The sequence below is a fragment of the Nannospalax galili genome, unplaced genomic scaffold (genome assembly GCF_000622305.1).
Source record: "Nannospalax galili isolate Female #2095 unplaced genomic scaffold, S.galili_v1.0 scaffold318, whole genome shotgun sequence".
NCBI lineage: Eukaryota > Metazoa > Chordata > Mammalia > Rodentia > Spalacidae > Nannospalax > Nannospalax galili.
The window spans coordinates 2,124,866-2,142,259 of record NW_008341889.1 but is presented as its reverse complement, the minus strand read 5'-3'; the positions used below and the strand labels follow the sequence as shown (position 1 = coordinate 2,142,259).

General features: G+C 34.6%; 1 protein-coding gene across 1 annotated transcript in view; it reads left to right on the top strand.

Moving 5' to 3' along the window:
• Window positions 1-17,394, top strand: part of Gabrg1 (gamma-aminobutyric acid type A receptor gamma1 subunit) — a 92,240-nt gene that overhangs the window by 662 nt on the left and 74,184 nt on the right. The window lies entirely within an intron of this gene.

Sequence of the window (17,394 nt, the reverse complement as noted above, 5' to 3'; positions counted from 1 at the left end):
TGTGTGTGTGCGTGTGTATGCTGCTGGATGTATATGACTAAAAAGTCTATCAGCATTGAAAATGTGTGATATATAAATCTCAGAAACAGCTCTGTATATTTTATTAGAATTAGCTTTGGATGGTCTTTATTTTAACTGGTTGTCAGCTAGTAATTTTAAAATGTATGAAAATAAGAATGTCTTGGCTGTATTTGCGTGTGATAATATCAATCACAAATCTCCAGCCTTAACAGGAACAGTACTGGACTGTAATATCTTTCAAAAAACTTTGAAGTCATTCTGGTAGGGAAAGAAAATGCTCACACCTGGATTGTGGAAAAGACAGAGTGTGGGCGAAGTTGTCTTGTGTTAGTTAAGGTATATAGACTCTAAAGGTCTAGTTACTTATCATGAAACTTGTTGTAAATCAATGTGCATTCAAAGTTATATTATTGTATTCTTTAGTGTTGTTTAGGGCTTCAGTAAAGTACAGTTACTATGAAGACAGAAGCATGACTTTGTAAATTACTTTTACCACTGTTAAAATCGATTGTTATCATGATATTAGTATGTAAAATAATGTTTTGCTGAAATTACAATGGATAGAATATTTTTATGTTCTCAGAATACAAATATCAGAAGACAGTATAAGCAATATTGGCCTCGCTGGAGAAAAATTTTGACATCTAGTATTTTTTTGGTAGTACAGTTTTATTTATGTTTTTTTTCCTTAGAATCTTAAATATTCTTTGTGCAGAAACATACTAGCTCATGAATTATTCATTCTATATATTGCACATAATGGCTTTTGTCATTGAATATATTGCAACCTTTCATACACTATATTTAAGTGGAACAGGTAACTTCATAACAATACAAAAGCCAAAGCGATTTGCCTAGCAGTTTTCTAGAGTAACAACTTAAACATTCTATTGTCTTTATAACTGCAAGTTTCTACATCATCAGAACAGGCATACTGTTTTATAAAGAACATATTGTTTATCCAAAGAGATGCTCTGTTTTAAATAAAAATGTTACTGGAGTATATTTACATTACTGTCATTGTAACTGGCTCCCAAATTCATCAAGCTGCTCAAGGGTAAGGACCTCTGTGGTACAGTGGGCAGGGCACTCACTAGCTTACTTTGGGTATGTGTCCTCAAGTGCAAAGGCTCTTTAAACTCTGTAGATACAGTAGTGCCATCTGTAAAATGCAGAGTAGCTATGGATCCTTGGTGATCATTTCAAGTTCTCACATTCAGTGCATTCCATATTTGAAATGAAACATGAAGTTTCTTTACTGGTCTTCCTGAGTAGTTTTCTAGAGAAAAATTCTAAATTTAAATATTATTTACTTTTTGACCATATGTAGGTAAGAATGAGAAATAAATTACAAGACTCAGATTCATAAATAGTTGCTTTTATCATTATGATATAATCTGGATTATTCTGGCAGATGAGCAAAATGCATTCTAGAAAACAAATCTATATATAGCTATACTCAGATCTGAGTGCCTTAGGAACTCTCCATTTTATAAAGTAACCAGATTTGTGATGAAGCTTTTATCCTTTCAATATTTTTTTTTTTTGCAGAAAGTAGACATCAGCATTTGTAAATTACATGTGATCATATATTTTACTTTTCTTTCCTCCTTTATTTGAGGTCTCCTTTTAAAACTAATCACAGGCAATTCTGTGTGTAAAAATTTCATTGTCATACTAGCATCTAAAATGTATCCTCAATGTCATCTATTTGGAGTTTTACTAAGTTGGAATCTATTGTTTCTTACATCAAATCAATAGGGGAGTCCTTTTTCTTTTTTAGGTTCCATCAAAAGTAGAAAAAAGAGGCACTGTATTGACTTTTCATGTTGCTGAATTATGAAAACTGATCCTCCTAGTGTATCAAAAGCTGTGGTTATGGATCCTGGGCTTCAGTTTCCAGGAGAATCTGTGGCATCTTGACAAGGTTTAAAATTCTTCAGCTTAATTTTTGCTTTTTGTAATGTTGAAATAACTCTAACTATAGTCAAGTTTGCAAAAAGAGCTGAGAAAAGTGTCTCAGATTTTAGCTGTATTAAGAGAATAACCCATGGTAACTTTTGTCTAAGAAGTTATGTTTTCAGAAAGCCCTAGGAAAATAATTTATTTAAAATTTTCCATGAACTAAAAATCATGTGAAACTAGAATTTATTTTCCAAAATGAGAAGATTCAAATGCACTTTATTAAAAAGAAATTATTTCAAGTATTTTTGTATATCTAGAATTTAAGATTATTTCTCTAATACTATACCATTGAAAACCATGAAAACTTAATTTAAAAAAAATAGATGATGTTCCATGATAAATACTTATGTAAAGGACCTAGAGATAAAGTGATTTTGAATCCAGAAGATCATAATTGGTGAAAGTCCTGAATAGAGAAGAGAGTCTTTCAGATTATCCAAACACATACAACCTTTCTCCAATTGCTTTCCACTTTTTACTATGAAACACATTTTTCATTAAGCAACAAGATGTTTTACTTTTCATTCAGCTACCATGTGTAGTATTTTTATTTATATAAATGTGATTAAATTTGTTTAGGAGTATAAGAATAAAATGGCGGTCCAAAGTGGAGGCCAAGAATGAGATAAACATAGTGGCTGCTGAGGCCCTGGGAAAGTGAAGGTCACGTATGATAAGTGACTTCCAAGAGGAGGGAAGGACAGGAAACACTGGACTTCACAGGCTTTCAGTGAATAATCCACCCCAGGGCAGGATGAAGGGAGAATCCTGGACTTCACTGTCAAATCTCAAGTGTAGTTTCTGTTCTCCCACTCCTTTCTAAATGATTTCAGCTTTTATCTTTGGGAGAGAGAGGGCTGGTTTTCCCTGTTTGTTTCAAGACCATCCAAAGTATTTGTACAAGCTAGAAATAGTGGCATAGGACTTTAATCCCAGCACTTGGAAGGCAGAGGCATGCAGATCTCTGTGAGATTGAGGCAGCCTGGTCTACATAGTAAGTTCCAGACCATCTGAGGTCACATGGAGACCCTGTTTCAACATGTCCCCCAAAGTGCAAAGATCCTAGTACTTTGAGAAGATGGATGAAATAGCAGATACTCTGTAGACTCATCTTAAGTCTAGTATTAGTTATATTTGTTAAAGTGGTTTTAAATATAGTAGAATTTAATGTTTGGATCATTGGATATTGTTATCATTTAGACTTTGGAGAGTTCATAAATTTATTCATCTAAATATATTTATTAAATGCATGTTGAGTGCAAACACAACACAATATGGTACATTTATTCTAGCAAGTTAAGTAAGCATGAGCTCTACCTGTGTGGAGCTTCTCTATCTGCTAAGTTCTAGATGTGTGACATTAACAGGAAACACATGGTCAAAACAAAGAAATATTTCTTCAATATTCCAAAGATTAAGATGACTGTACATTTTTGATGGCAGAGGTTACTGATGAGGTGAATCAAAATGAAGCAAAGAGAACAAGAGCCATGCACTTTGCAATCAGATAGCTAAGACTATGGGGAAATTGCCTTCAAAATTATTATGACAAATATTCATGTTAGAAGATTATACTTAGCCAACTTAATAATCAAACATGAAAGGAAACTATTATACAAGTACTGTTATTTGCTCCATTTTATAAATGTAATTTCTAGGGCACACAGACTTTTAGAAATTTATTAAGGTTTATCTTACTAATAAATGCTAAATCCAAGTCTGAAGTTTATGTGTTCAATGGCTAGAACCAGCATTGTTTTTAGACTTTCTTTTTAAAAAGGTTTGATTTTAATTTTTATGTGTGTGTGTGTGTGTGTGTGTGTGTGTGTGTGTGTACATATGCGTGTGTGTGTGTTGGGGATTGGTACATTTGAGTGTATTGTTTCTGGAGTCCAGAAAAGGGTGATGGATATCCTAAAGCTGGAGTTACAAGCAGTTGTAAGCTGCCTGACTTGGGTGTTGGGAAATGAACTACAAGAGCAGTACATCCTCTTAACCACCAAACTATTTCTTCAGCCCCCAGAACCAGCATTTTAATGTCAAATATTTCAGATTGAAAATGCATTTTAAGTGAAATCAATAATCATGACTCTGAGTGAAGACAAAACAGGAAGGAAAGAAAAAGAAAGTGAAAATGAGGAATACTGTGGGAAAGAGAAGACCAGGAGAGGAAAGGAAAGAAAGCACGAGGAGGGGAGGGGAGAGAAATAAGTGGTAAAAGAAAATCAGTATAAAATTGTGGTTTCACTGATGGAAGTATAGCAAATCGACAAATCTCCTATGTACCTATCACATAATGCACAGGCTATTACATGTACTGCTAGAATAGTTGAGGGCAAACATTTGGCACCATGGAACACTTTATCTTGAAAGAAATAACCATAGGGAAAAAAAAACCTAGAAGCAGCAACATTTATTATAGGCATAATTTTTTTAAAGGAATGGCCACTTTATTTTAAAAGGTGATATATATATATACATATATACATGTATATATATGTATACATATATATGGTTACATTATGTATATGTATATCTCATACTATAACGAATAATGAACATTACAGGAAGTGAAATTTTTTTTGTAATGCAGTGAGATAACGGATGTCTTATCACCAGACCTATTCAAGCAGATGCTTGTTAGAGTGTTCTTGTACTCAGTGGGAGGCTGATGAGATTTACGGTTTTTATCTATTTTTAAGCAGTATCTAATTCTTTCAGTACTAAAATAGTTTGGCCAACTAAATTCTTATGTTTCAGCAAATATCCTTAGCTATTAATTCATTCAGTGTACATTTATTTCCACTATTCATCCAACAATTATTTACTCAGTGCTGACCATATGTTAACCAGTACCTGAGGACCCAGAGACAAAGTGGCAAACAAGAGGAACTTTTTCCCCTTTCTGTTTGTATGGCATCAAAACAACATGTATATGACATTCTAGACACAGAAGATACAGGAATCTGAGGCCTTGTTACTATTAAAATTGAGCTTTGTTAGTCTGTGTGAAGATGGTTTGTGAAATCAATAAAATATTGTAAGTGGTACTCAGAATTCTCAGCAAGGCACAATTCTAATGCCAAGGAGGCTGCCATTCACATAACTCCAGTCAAAGACCATATACTATCAGCTGTGATAAACCTGAGTCCAGGGCCAAGTTACTGAAGGGGATACAGGTAACAATTTTGTGGTTGGAAGTGTGAGTTCAGAGTTTAGTAAGCTTTTGGCAATGTTTTTACTCAGATCATCTAGAGTGACATTTCAAAAACAATAACATTTCAATAAAGGCTCCATAACTGCATATAATTGTGAATTTCTGAATTATAGGAAGAGTTTTCCCCTAGAAACTGTATATTCTGAGATTTGGCATTTTTCTTTATTTTATTTTCTTTATTTGTTTTTGAGAGCTGAGTAACAATATTAAGGCTGGGCTAAGTCACAGGACATAGGAGCACATTTACTAATTCTGGATTCCAGCAGGGTAACTACATGGATAGATCAGTAAATGTAGGATTAAAATATGTTTGGATTAATATTAATATTTTAATGTTAGTGTGATCAGTGTCCCCAAACAGCTTGGAAAGTCTAGAATGAATGGTTTTACCACCAAGTTAATCATTGTGTATATTTCTGAGACCACTTATGGTTGTGAGATTTGTGAATTACTTAAGAACAGGAACACATTTCCATCTCAGTCACCATATATGTATATAAGTATCAGAAGAATCTTCCAATATATGTGATACAGTGTCTCAGTAGAGAGTACATTTTTTCCACAAAGTAGCCATATTAGCTAGATTGAATGTGAGTTTCTAAGCCAAATGTATTCTGTAAACTAGATCATTATTTGTACACATGTTTTATGAGAAAATAATTATTTCCAGGCTTTTCTTAGTAACTGCCTCTTTTGAAAAGTCTCCGATTGTTACAGACATTAGAAAGAATGATATTAGAAATTAGCAGAGATTAGAAAGAATGATTGCTTATTTCTGTTACACTCACTTGTAGTCTTTCCCTTCTAAAAGGAATGATCTAAGAGACTCTTATGTTAATGAAAATATTGTATTCTTAGTTTGGAATCCCAAGACAGGAAAATGGCATGACTTCTACATTCAAATGTATTAAATCCTATTTCTTCTACAGTTAAGGTATTTTTAATGTGGCTCTATAATTTAATAAGACTCACTATGATGCCTTCACTTTGCAAAATTTTAGTAGTTTTAAATCATTTATCTGATGCATGAAAGCATCAAAGATTTAGAAAATGTGAATGTCTTGAAGGGTTGTGTTATCTCTAAATCTAATTTATTCCTTGTCAGGCTCTATGGATATAAATGGAAATGGAGGATATTTGCTGTTCAATTTAATATACTTTTTACTCAGCGGCCACTCCAAAAATATACTGTACTGAATATTATGCTAGTTTTCTCTTCCTCAAAAAAAAAAAAAATACTGACATGGAACTGGACGCAAAAGGACATTTAAAGTCTTCAGACTTTATCCTGAAGACATGTCATGAGATGCATAGTTTCTAGGTTTCTAACAGTCTGTTTTAGGGGATGGAGAGATGGATAAGCATTAAGAGGGTAACACTGTTGCTGCAAAGGTACTGAGTTCAGTTTCCAGAACCCACATAAGGAAGATCAACACTAACTGGATCTCCAGCTTCAGGGCATCCCATTCCTTCCCCCTTCTGGCCTCTGTGGGCACCTGTACTCAGCTAGGCACGCCCACACATAAACACACACACATATATCCATTATTAAAAGAATTATTTTAACACAGCAAATAAAACAAATATGCACCCAAATATTGGCAAGCTGTATGTTTCATTTGTAGTATTTATTGTACTATTAAGGATCAATAAATAAGGTATGTAAATTTCTAATCTAGAAAAGACATTAAGTAAAAAAATCTTTTCATTATTTTACTTAATGTCTAGAAAAGACATTAAGTAAAAAATCTTTTCATTATTTTTTATTTTTATGTGTTTTCTAAATGTCTGCTCCTCTTTTTGATAATCTACTCTGGTATCATTCCGCCTTTTCCTTATTAGTGAGCAAAATTTTTCAGTCTCACATGTCTAAACTAAATAAATTATGCTGTGATATGTTTAGGGATTGTCCAAAATCTTTTTGAATATAACAGTGACCCTGAGACTTCCTCCTAGGAGAAGAGCTATTGGCTGTGGAAGTCTGCTAAGGGAAAGTCCATCTGCTTAGTAACATGACTGCCGATAAGTTACTCATGCTCAACTTGATGGCCACACACCCATATGCATTACTGCAGCACTAACCCTCAGGGGTTATTAATGAGAAAAACAAAAAGTAAATCAGGCCAAGAAGTTGGGAAGGAGATGGGGTTAGGGGACATGAGGAGTTGGAGAGAAGTAGGTGTGGATGTATATGTTCAATATATACATATATATATATATAACATAAATGTATGAAACTTTGAAAAACTAATAATATTTAAAATCCCCACAAAACAACAGTAAAACATGCTGTGATGAGAACATTGACTGATTTCTAGATAAATATATTTATCCTAACTTCTTAATGATGTAGCATTTTATATTGCAGAAGAACTCTAATTTATTAAAATATTTTCTAATAGAGATTGTCTATCATTTTGGGGATCACTATTTTGGTGACATATGCATATATAATTATTTATAATATACATGATCTAATTTCAATATAATCATCAATATTGTCAAATTACTTCACACAAATCATGCTTTGCATTTTATTAACATTTATAAAGGGCCATTTATCAATATTATTCTACTGGATGTAATGTACCATTTAATATTTTACTAATGTGATGCTTAAAAACGTCATATTTTAATGTATTTCCATTGCTATCAGTAAATGTTAGCATAGTTCCATATATTCCCTGGTCTTTTACCCACTTTGAATTCTTGTATGCCCATTACATTGTGCATATCTTATAACTGCCTGTAGTGTTTTCTAAAGTGAGTTCTGCCATATCATTCTTTGATTTTTTTCCCTTTCTGATCAGCTTTTCTCTCTTTCCTATTGTCTTTTCCACATTTTCTTTAATGTTGGCAGTTTATTACTATTTGATCCTCACTGTATCTCCAAATTGTATGTGGGTTAGGAATCTGATTTAATTTCTTGCAACTGAGTTAATCACAATTTCAGTACAATTTACTGGATAATTCATTCTTTCATTTCTAACCAACTAGTTGTTTTCTTCCATTTGCCAAATTTTTATATCCTTGGGATTTGATTCTGAATGTTTAAGTTTGCTCTCACTGACTTCTTTTTTCTTTTGTACAATGAGGTTTTCATTAACTTATTTCATTAACTTACATTAAAATAGGTATTTTGTTTTATAGCCAAAATACTTGCTTTCATTTCATTTTTCTCTTTTTGTTTTCTGACTGTTAGTTTTTTTTTAAATATAACATTTGTATGTTCCTTTTTATCTTTCCCCTTATCACAAAGATATTTGTATTTTTTGTGATTTTTGTGATTTTTGTGATTTATTGATAATCAAATAATAAAAGCATCAGAAAATTACTGCATTTTAAAAATTAATTTTATGTAAAGTTTGCTGTCACAATTATATTGTGGATAAGAGTTATAGATTTGCTTTCTTTATTAACTTTAGTTTTACCTGAAAATAACACGGTGAGATTGCACATCATTTCCATTCATTTCCTTATTTATTATAGTCCTTTTTTTTCTTTGAGACATAGTCTGGTTTCAAGGTCTCACTATGTAGGTGAGGACTGAACTCAAGAGGATAAACCTGCCTCTGCCTTCTGAGTGCTAGGATTAAAAGCATGTACTAACATGCCTAAACAAATGCAGTATATATGTTACTTAAGCACATAGCAAGTGTGAGGCTGTGAGCAAGATGCCAATGATATCATATTAAATACCGTAGCCCTGACTCACATCACAATGACTCAGAGCTTAGAGAAGCCCATAAATACATAAGAAGTTAATATGATCAGTTGTCAAGGTAAAGGATCTTATAGTATTGTATACAGGATCAATGGAGCATATATTCTTGGATTGTTGTTTCTGTTCATATTCCACAGCATTTCTCTCCATATGTGCCAAATAATAGATCTTGTTTTCCCTCATGTGCATAGCATAATCATATAATTGAATGGACTATTTCACCTCTTTAAAACTGCAAGTTCAAATCCATAACTGTTATTTGTCACTCTTTTACTTACTTAGTTTTCTAATGTGATTATTTATTTATTTTTATTTTATGTGTATGAGTGTTATTCCTGCATGTAAGTAAATAAACTGTGTCATGCAGTGCCCATGGAGAACAGAAGAGGGCATTCGATCCCCTGGAACTGGAATTACAGACAGTTATTAGCTGCCATGTAGGTGCTGGGATTTGAACCTGGGTGTTCTGGAGCAGCAGCCGGTGTTCTTAACCACTGAACCATCTCTCAAGCCCTCCAATGTTTTTATGAGTAACAAAAGTCATTCATAGATGCAACCTTAAAAGGGAACGTTAGTACAAATGAATTTGAAAGAATATGAAGGAAAAAAGAAAATAGCAATTAACCTTTTTAGTTTCCTTAATGTTCATTCTGATATAATATAGGGGTTACACCTACCCTTTATGAACTACCTCTTATGGAATTTTGTACTATAATGTTTCTCACTCAGAAATAATAGTGCAGGTATATATTTCTTTCCTGGTACCTGCCACTTCAGCACACTTTTTAAAAGTGTCTCATGTTTGTAAATAAATATTATTTAATTTGTCTTGAGTGGAAGATGAGAGTGGACCTTGCATATATTCAACAAATATATACTGAGCTGTGCTGTGTGTGTGATCTACACACTTACCTCTTATTTTGGAGTTGACCTTCAGTAAAGAGAAATAGTGAACAATAACATTGTGCATAATATCAGGTCTTTTTGAAGCAGTGTCTCTCTGTAGCCCCAGCTGGCCTAGTACTTGCTATGTAGACCAAGATGACCTTGAACTTCCAGAGATCTACCTGCCTCTGCCTCCATAGTGCTAGAATTAAAGGTGTGAGCAACCACACCCAGCATGAATGGAATTTTATCTATGCCCAAAGATTCAAATATAATTTGAGGTGACCAAAAATATACATTAGGTATGCAGAATTTCAAAAAATAATCGGATTAAATAAGAAAAGAAGCAAACTGATTAAGAAGGTATAGAATTTGGAGACCACATTATAATTTCACATAGGGTGATCAGATGGGGAACAATCATTAAGCAGTGTTCAAACAATTATTAGAAATAGCTGAAATACTATGGAATCTAAATAAATGCTTGAGGAGAAAAGAGTATGAAATGGGAGACCAGATCATGGGGGCCTGGTGATACTTGTTCTAAGTAACATAGGAAGTCAACACATTGGGATTCTGGCCTTTAAGTATTGAGAGGATATTTATGACATGACCTGTGCTTTTACAGCATCCTTCAAGTTCTTGTGTTTATCATAAACCACAGGGACATAAGGAATGGGGTAGAGAGACCCAGGAGACCATTATGTGGGACTTCCTAATGAATTGTTCCTATGACACTTAATAGAACTATTTGGGCATATTCTTCAAACCTCTCAGAAACTTAATTGTATTCACTTATAATACATATTGGACTCAATAGGGAAAAAGAAGAGCAGGAAGTTGGTGACTAGGGAGGTGGGAATGCAACTGGGAGAGGTTAGGGGAGAGAGAAATGTGATCAAAATACATGTATGAAGTTCTAAAAAATTAATAAAAATATTTATTTTTAAAACTAGTTCAAAAAACCAACCTTATACAAGAGGCATGCACATTTATTCTCATGAAGCAAATAATAAATGAGAGCCTATTTTGTGTCATCTACTCATCTAGCAATAAGATTTCATAAGAAAATCAAGTGGGTAAAATACAACAATCACACATAGATATAAGAACTCATGTTCAGAACCCTAGCACAGAGCTTAACTTTTAAAGTTATAGTGAAAAAGTGAATTTCAATCATTTGAAACATCTTTTAAGAGTCATAGGAGCTGAAATCTCCACCTTCAGCTCCTACTTGTTGAATGTATACCAGAACAACAAATATGAATTGAACATGACTGTTTTTCAGTTACAAAGCCTGAGCCACATACCACTCTTCAGAGAAGATATATGGATTTCCTAACTCTGACAAAACCTTAGTACATTTAAAGAATGGAACTTTAAAAAGAAAAAAAAAAATTGGCTTGACTGACTTCATTCTCTCACTGAATAAGAAAACTTCATAAACCTAACAATTATTTCACAGAAAATATTATTTATCCTGAGATCAGTTAAGAAAAGTAGGAAAAAACTTTTTGAAAACTAGCCTGAGAAAATATATATGAAAAAATATGAATTCACTTCCCTTTGCCAATTAGAGTTTCCCCCAGTGGTGCAGAATTCTGAGTAACTTTATTCATTCCAAACCTATCTTTGTCTTCCACAGAGAATTTTGTCTTCCAGAGAGAACCATGTCCACTAGGTCCTGATCCCCTGTAAGCAGAATAGCTGTGTTCTCTAGCTACTGCACCTGCACATACTCTGTCTAGTTTGGTAGATCCTCCACAGGCTGTCCCCCACCCTGCCTTGTCCTGACTTCAGGATCTTCCTGCCACAGACCTGCCTACTACTCTGACCTGCTTACTACTATGTGAAATTTGAAACACACACCAACTAATTTTCTGTGCCTAAGCAATAATCAATAATCAAACAAGCTACATCAACAATATAAGCAGAACTGAACTTCAACTAAACAAAGTCAGAATAGAATTTCATATCGGTTATACAACCAACAAAAAAACATCTGTATCCCAAATGACAATGCCAAAGCACACATAATATGAAAAACCATGAGAACATTCCCCCAATAAAAACCACCAGTCCTATAGAAGTGTATTAGAATGAGAATCACTTAGAGGAACTCTATGGCCCAGAATTTAAAAGACCAATCATAAATATGATCAAAGAACTTAAAGAACACACAGACATACCACTCAAAGAGGATAGACATAAACTTATGACTGAGGCTCAAGAAAATACAAATATATGACTGAATGAAATAACAAAACAGTTCAGGACTTGAAAAGTGAATTCACAAAAGAGATAGAAATATTGAAGAAACTCCAAGCCAAAATGAAGATGGAATTGAAAAACTCAGCATGTCAATTTGAGATGACAGGAGAAAGCCTCACAAGCAGAACAAATGAAATGAAAAACAAAATTTCAAGACTGAACTACAAAGTCGAAGAACTGGTCTGCTCAAGCAGACTATTAAAAAATGTAAAAATCAGGCAGGAATGGAATATGCAGGAAATGAGGAACATCATGAAAAGACCAATTCCTTAAGTATTTTCAATGGACTATGGAATAAAGCTTTTCCAGTGCTACTGCTGGCAAATACTTTACTATTTAATGAATGCACAGACTGTGCTCGGAAACACATTGGTTGTGTCTTTCCATCTTTCCATTACATTTATGAAGTCATGTGTTGTCCAGCATGCATGTTTATCTATGATAACCAATATATATTTTATCAATTATAAAACTAAATATTTATTTTATTATTGATCTTCCGTACAAAAATTGAGTTAAATCACTACTACTTGTATAATATATTCTGGCAATAGTCTGTCAAGAAAATAGTGAAACTGGGTCTGGAGAGATGGCTCAGTATTAAAGAGCACTGGCTGCTCTTGCAGAGGACCGGGGTTCAGTTCCCAGCACTCACATGGGGCTAACAACTGTCTCTAACTCCAGTTCCAGGGGATCTGATACCCTCTTCCTACCACCGAGGGCATTTCATGACACGGTGCACTTGCATACATGCAGGCAATACACTCATACACAAAAGAATTAAAAATTAAAAAATCTGAAACCCTTTGGTATAAATATTGTTCCACTGTAAAAAGAGTTTTATACTTTAAAAATAAAAAGCAAATAGGACATCTGGGGGATATGTACTTAGTAGGACAGAATGTTTGTAAAGACAATGTTAAATGGATACTTTCTAATAAATGATCTAAAACTGTATTTTTATATCACCGTCATAAATGCATCTACAATTTAAAGGTGGGCAGAAGAAGAGGAAAAAGTGTATAGGGGAAAAAAGGAAAGAAATGAAGAAGGAAGGAGGGAAGGACGGAATGGAGGGAGGGAAGGAGAAAGAACTGAGGAATTCTGCAAAATACAGAAGCAGTGCCATGATCTTACACAATGCTGGGCTCGGAGATTTGATGATGAGTTAGGACTGTGTGCTTCTCCTTTGCTGCTTCTCTAGCAATAGGAAATGAAGCTTCATTATTTCTCTGTGTATTTGTACGGGAGTATGACACTTCATTCTTTCTAAATAAAGTCTCTGCTATGTCAAAAATAAATTGTTTCATCCTCTTACTCTGTTTATCAAGATACTTTTACTATAAAAATTATTATAATCTTGCCAGGTGTGGTGGCGCACACCTTTAATCCCAGTACTGGAGAGGCAGAAGCAGGCGGATCTCTGTGAGTTCAAGGCCAGCCTGGTCTACACAGTGAGTTCCAGGACAGCTGGGGCTACAGGGAGACCCTGTCTCAAAAAGACCAAAACAAAAAAAAAATTATTATAATCATAAAACAAAATGACACTTAAGCAAACAAAACAAGCAAAATATATATATCTGGTTAATTATACTTCATCATGTGCAGTGCGATCACATGAAGGGCTAAACAAACAAGTTACAAAGAATCTGTGAAAGTGGGTGTGGGGATCTCTGTAGCAGAAATTCCTGCATCTCCTTCTTTTCATTGTTATTTAATTGTATTTTTATTGGAGCATTTCAAACATGGGTACACTGTATTTGTACTGTTTCCAAGCCTCTCTTCCAAGTCCAAATCCTCCTGTATTCCCTAACTAGTACCTCTCAAACATATAACCTCTTATTCAGTCCTACTATAAACTAGCAATTTCTCGATTAAAATTGCCCATCAGTGGAAGTGAAAATTTATCTCAAACTTGATGTCTTGTTTCTACAGTTTTCTGAACAGTATTGCAGATGATGTGAATTCTGGGGATCGCAGATGTACCTGCTCAGGGTTAATGCCTGAGAGCTGTTTGCAAACAAGGTCAGATTATGTAGGAATTTACACAGGAAGATAGTCACATAAGAAATAATGCTCACAAGTCTCTTTAAAACTAGCCATTTGGCAGAAGATAGCTGAATGCCTCTGGAGTCTTGAGAAGAATATAATTCTGGCAATTTCTTGCTTAAATTTTTTTCTAGTCTTATTTTAATTATCATATAAAAATTAACTTAGAAGAATATTCATAAATAGAAGGAGTGTGTGTCTGGAGAGAAGTGTGATTTTGATAAAATCTATATGTATTATATACATTAATTATGATAGTAATAACATTTGTAGAGAAGGTATGTCTTTAAAGAACAAAATTATTTTTACTTCTTTTTAGAATTTTATGGACTTGATTTTTATTCTCTCCTCCTCCTTATGACACTTATCTTTGAAAACAATACATCTCGGTTAGGGTCCGTGACTCGGTGGGTCTCTTCTGGAGAACAAATGCACGAGTATGGAGATGCAAAAATCAAGCAGAGTTTCATTAAACTTTAGGTAAAGATTATATAGGCTCCCACAACCGTTACACAAAAGCCCGCGTTTATACAGCCAATAGTTTTAAAGCAAGCATTTCACAAACCAATAACTTTAAAACAAGAAAAATGTTACAACTCCCTTCAGGTGTCTCAATCGGGGAGAGATCGTTGGTATGTGCCTGGCACGACTCTTTCCTGTTGTCTTGTGTAAGCAGACGTGTCTACATGACATGACACAGAACAGGTCAGGCTCCGGGGGCTGTAGCACTTGCCTCTATCTCCGGATGCCTGTGTCTCCAGTTGAGTTAATGGTTACAAGCAGTAAATTTAAATAAGTAAATTCAAGCAGTAAATTCAGACAAGCAGTATATTCAAACAAGCAGTAAATTCCTCTTTCCCTAACAATCTCCAGCTCCAAGACATAGACTATATTTAAAAACCTTCTCAAGAAGAGGAATTTATTTTCCAAGTTCATTTTTTAATTGAATTACTGCAGTTTTTGTACAATATAGTTTGATGGTATTTAGATCCCATTCTCTATCCATACTCCCCTACAGTGCTTTCCATTCAATTTCATATATATATATATGGGCTTACAGAGTCTGATTGAGCTCCATCCATGTAAGACATTATCTCTCCCCAATTCCAGAAGCCATCTATTGCTAAAAGTACCTTAGGTTGGGTGGAAATTTCTTATCCACTTCCTAATATCTAGGCTGGAATTTGTCTGGTTTGAGCTTTCATAGCACTGTGAATGTTGTCACCATTGTTATTTTTACTTTCTTCTTTTTAAAAAAATTTTTTTCCTTTAAAATTGTTTTAAAATTCCAAATAGAGGCAAGTTTTAGCACATTTTCTCAGAAGTAACTTGAAGCAAGCTATATAAAATTATATATATATATATATATGCAATGAAGTTTAAGGGGGGAAATAGGATAAGAAATCAAAGACCAAAGGATTTGCCAACATGGGATCAAGTTTGATGGAATAATGAAGGTTTCCATTAGCTCTATTTTTTTTTTTTTTTAAATCTTAGCAGTTTATGGGCTTTCTAACAGAGCATAGGGTGGGATTTATTTACTTTAAAAAATTCCCTGGGGGCCAGAGAGATGGACCAGCTGTTAAGAGCACTGGCTGCTCTTGCAGAAGACCCCAGTTGTGTTTCCAGCACCCAAATGGCGCCTTACAACCTTCTGCAGCTCTTATTTCCTGGGGATTAAATGCTCTGTTCTGGCACTGCATGACATGGGTGCATTTACAAGTAGGCAAAACACTCATACACATAAAATAAAAGTAAATCAGTAAAGAAAAAAAAAAAAAATCCCTTGAGAGAACAGTTGTCTTACAAAATTCTTTTTACTTTGTATTGTGAAGGAAAGTTCCCAGAAAAATCCTGCATCTTGAACTGAACTTCCTGCAAAGCTGACCAAATGATTAACACTTCAATTCCTGTGGAGAGCCTGGAATGTTGCAGGTTCAGAGCATAATTACCATTTATCTCAGGCTATCTTTAGCCCCTGAATAGCTACTCTTTACCCACCTCTGTTTCTAAATTAACTTTTTGAATTACAATGTATTACCTTAACAAAAGAATCAGTGCCCTCCAATCAAAAGACTTAAGAATGCCATCAGATATCAAATGAGGCCTATAGCTGAGATTTCTCTTCTGTTGTACTGTTTCCTATGTACTGTTTCCACCACTGTATTTGAAAAGTATCTTTATGACTTTTCTTTGTTGTAAACTACATAAAACTTCTTCCTTGCTAGAACATGGAATTTGGGGTAATCTGAATGTGTGTTCACAGGCCATGGTTGGTCATATTTGGCTCCAGAACAAACTGTCTCTTATCCCATTTGAGGTGAGATCTCTGCTTTTATTTTGACAGAACATACTGATTACTAAGAATTTCTAAAAAATTCTCCACATGACTTAGCTGTGCAGGCAATCAAGATGGGCAGCTATAGGGCTCTTCAAAACACTGAGCCTCTCCTCCTTCAATTACAGCATCTGTGTTCATATATGGGTGCTATTCTTTCTTATTCTTCCCATAGCCTCAGCAAATTGGCTTTCATTTCATTTTGTTTTGTTTTTAGCAAGCCAGTTTCAGACAAGACCCACATCTGCTGACAGAGAGTCTATTCAACTGCATGAAAAATTTGCCCCTGACTTCTAAAAGGACCATTCTTTTAGATCCCTGATATATGTACATCCCTGATGCTCATTTGTAGTTTGGGTATTTCTTACTTGTCAAACATGATGCTTGAGACCTCTTCCCTCACTTTGCTACTTCTGGTTGATTTCTGAGAATGGGAGAGTAGTCTACCCAATTTACCATTTCCAATATCTTATTTTTGTTGTCTTTTTTAAGAGACAGGGTCTCCCTGTAGCCCCAGATTGCCTGGAACTCACTATGTAGACCAGGCTAACCTTGAACTCACAGAGATCTGCCTGTGTAGGACCCTGAGACCCTCTTCATTCACCCACTACCCCCCGAATCCCAATGCTCTATTAGCTTCTGTAAAATGCTCGGCTGTTGTTTTGAAACATGCATAGACATGCCCTGATACCCTCCCCTTGCTATTCCCCGCCCCCTTCCAGGAAACTATAGATTAAGCAAGCTGGGGCATGAAAACTGCCCTATAAGGTAAAAACAGAGACTCCTGGCCCCACAGATAACAGTCAGCACATTCCACAGCCCTGAGAATAGTGCCTACCAATAAGAAACTCCCAGGGCTGCATCTTATACATCCAATCAGTTTAAAATTATGGTGTCGCGCAGGCTCCTTGAACCAACCAAAAT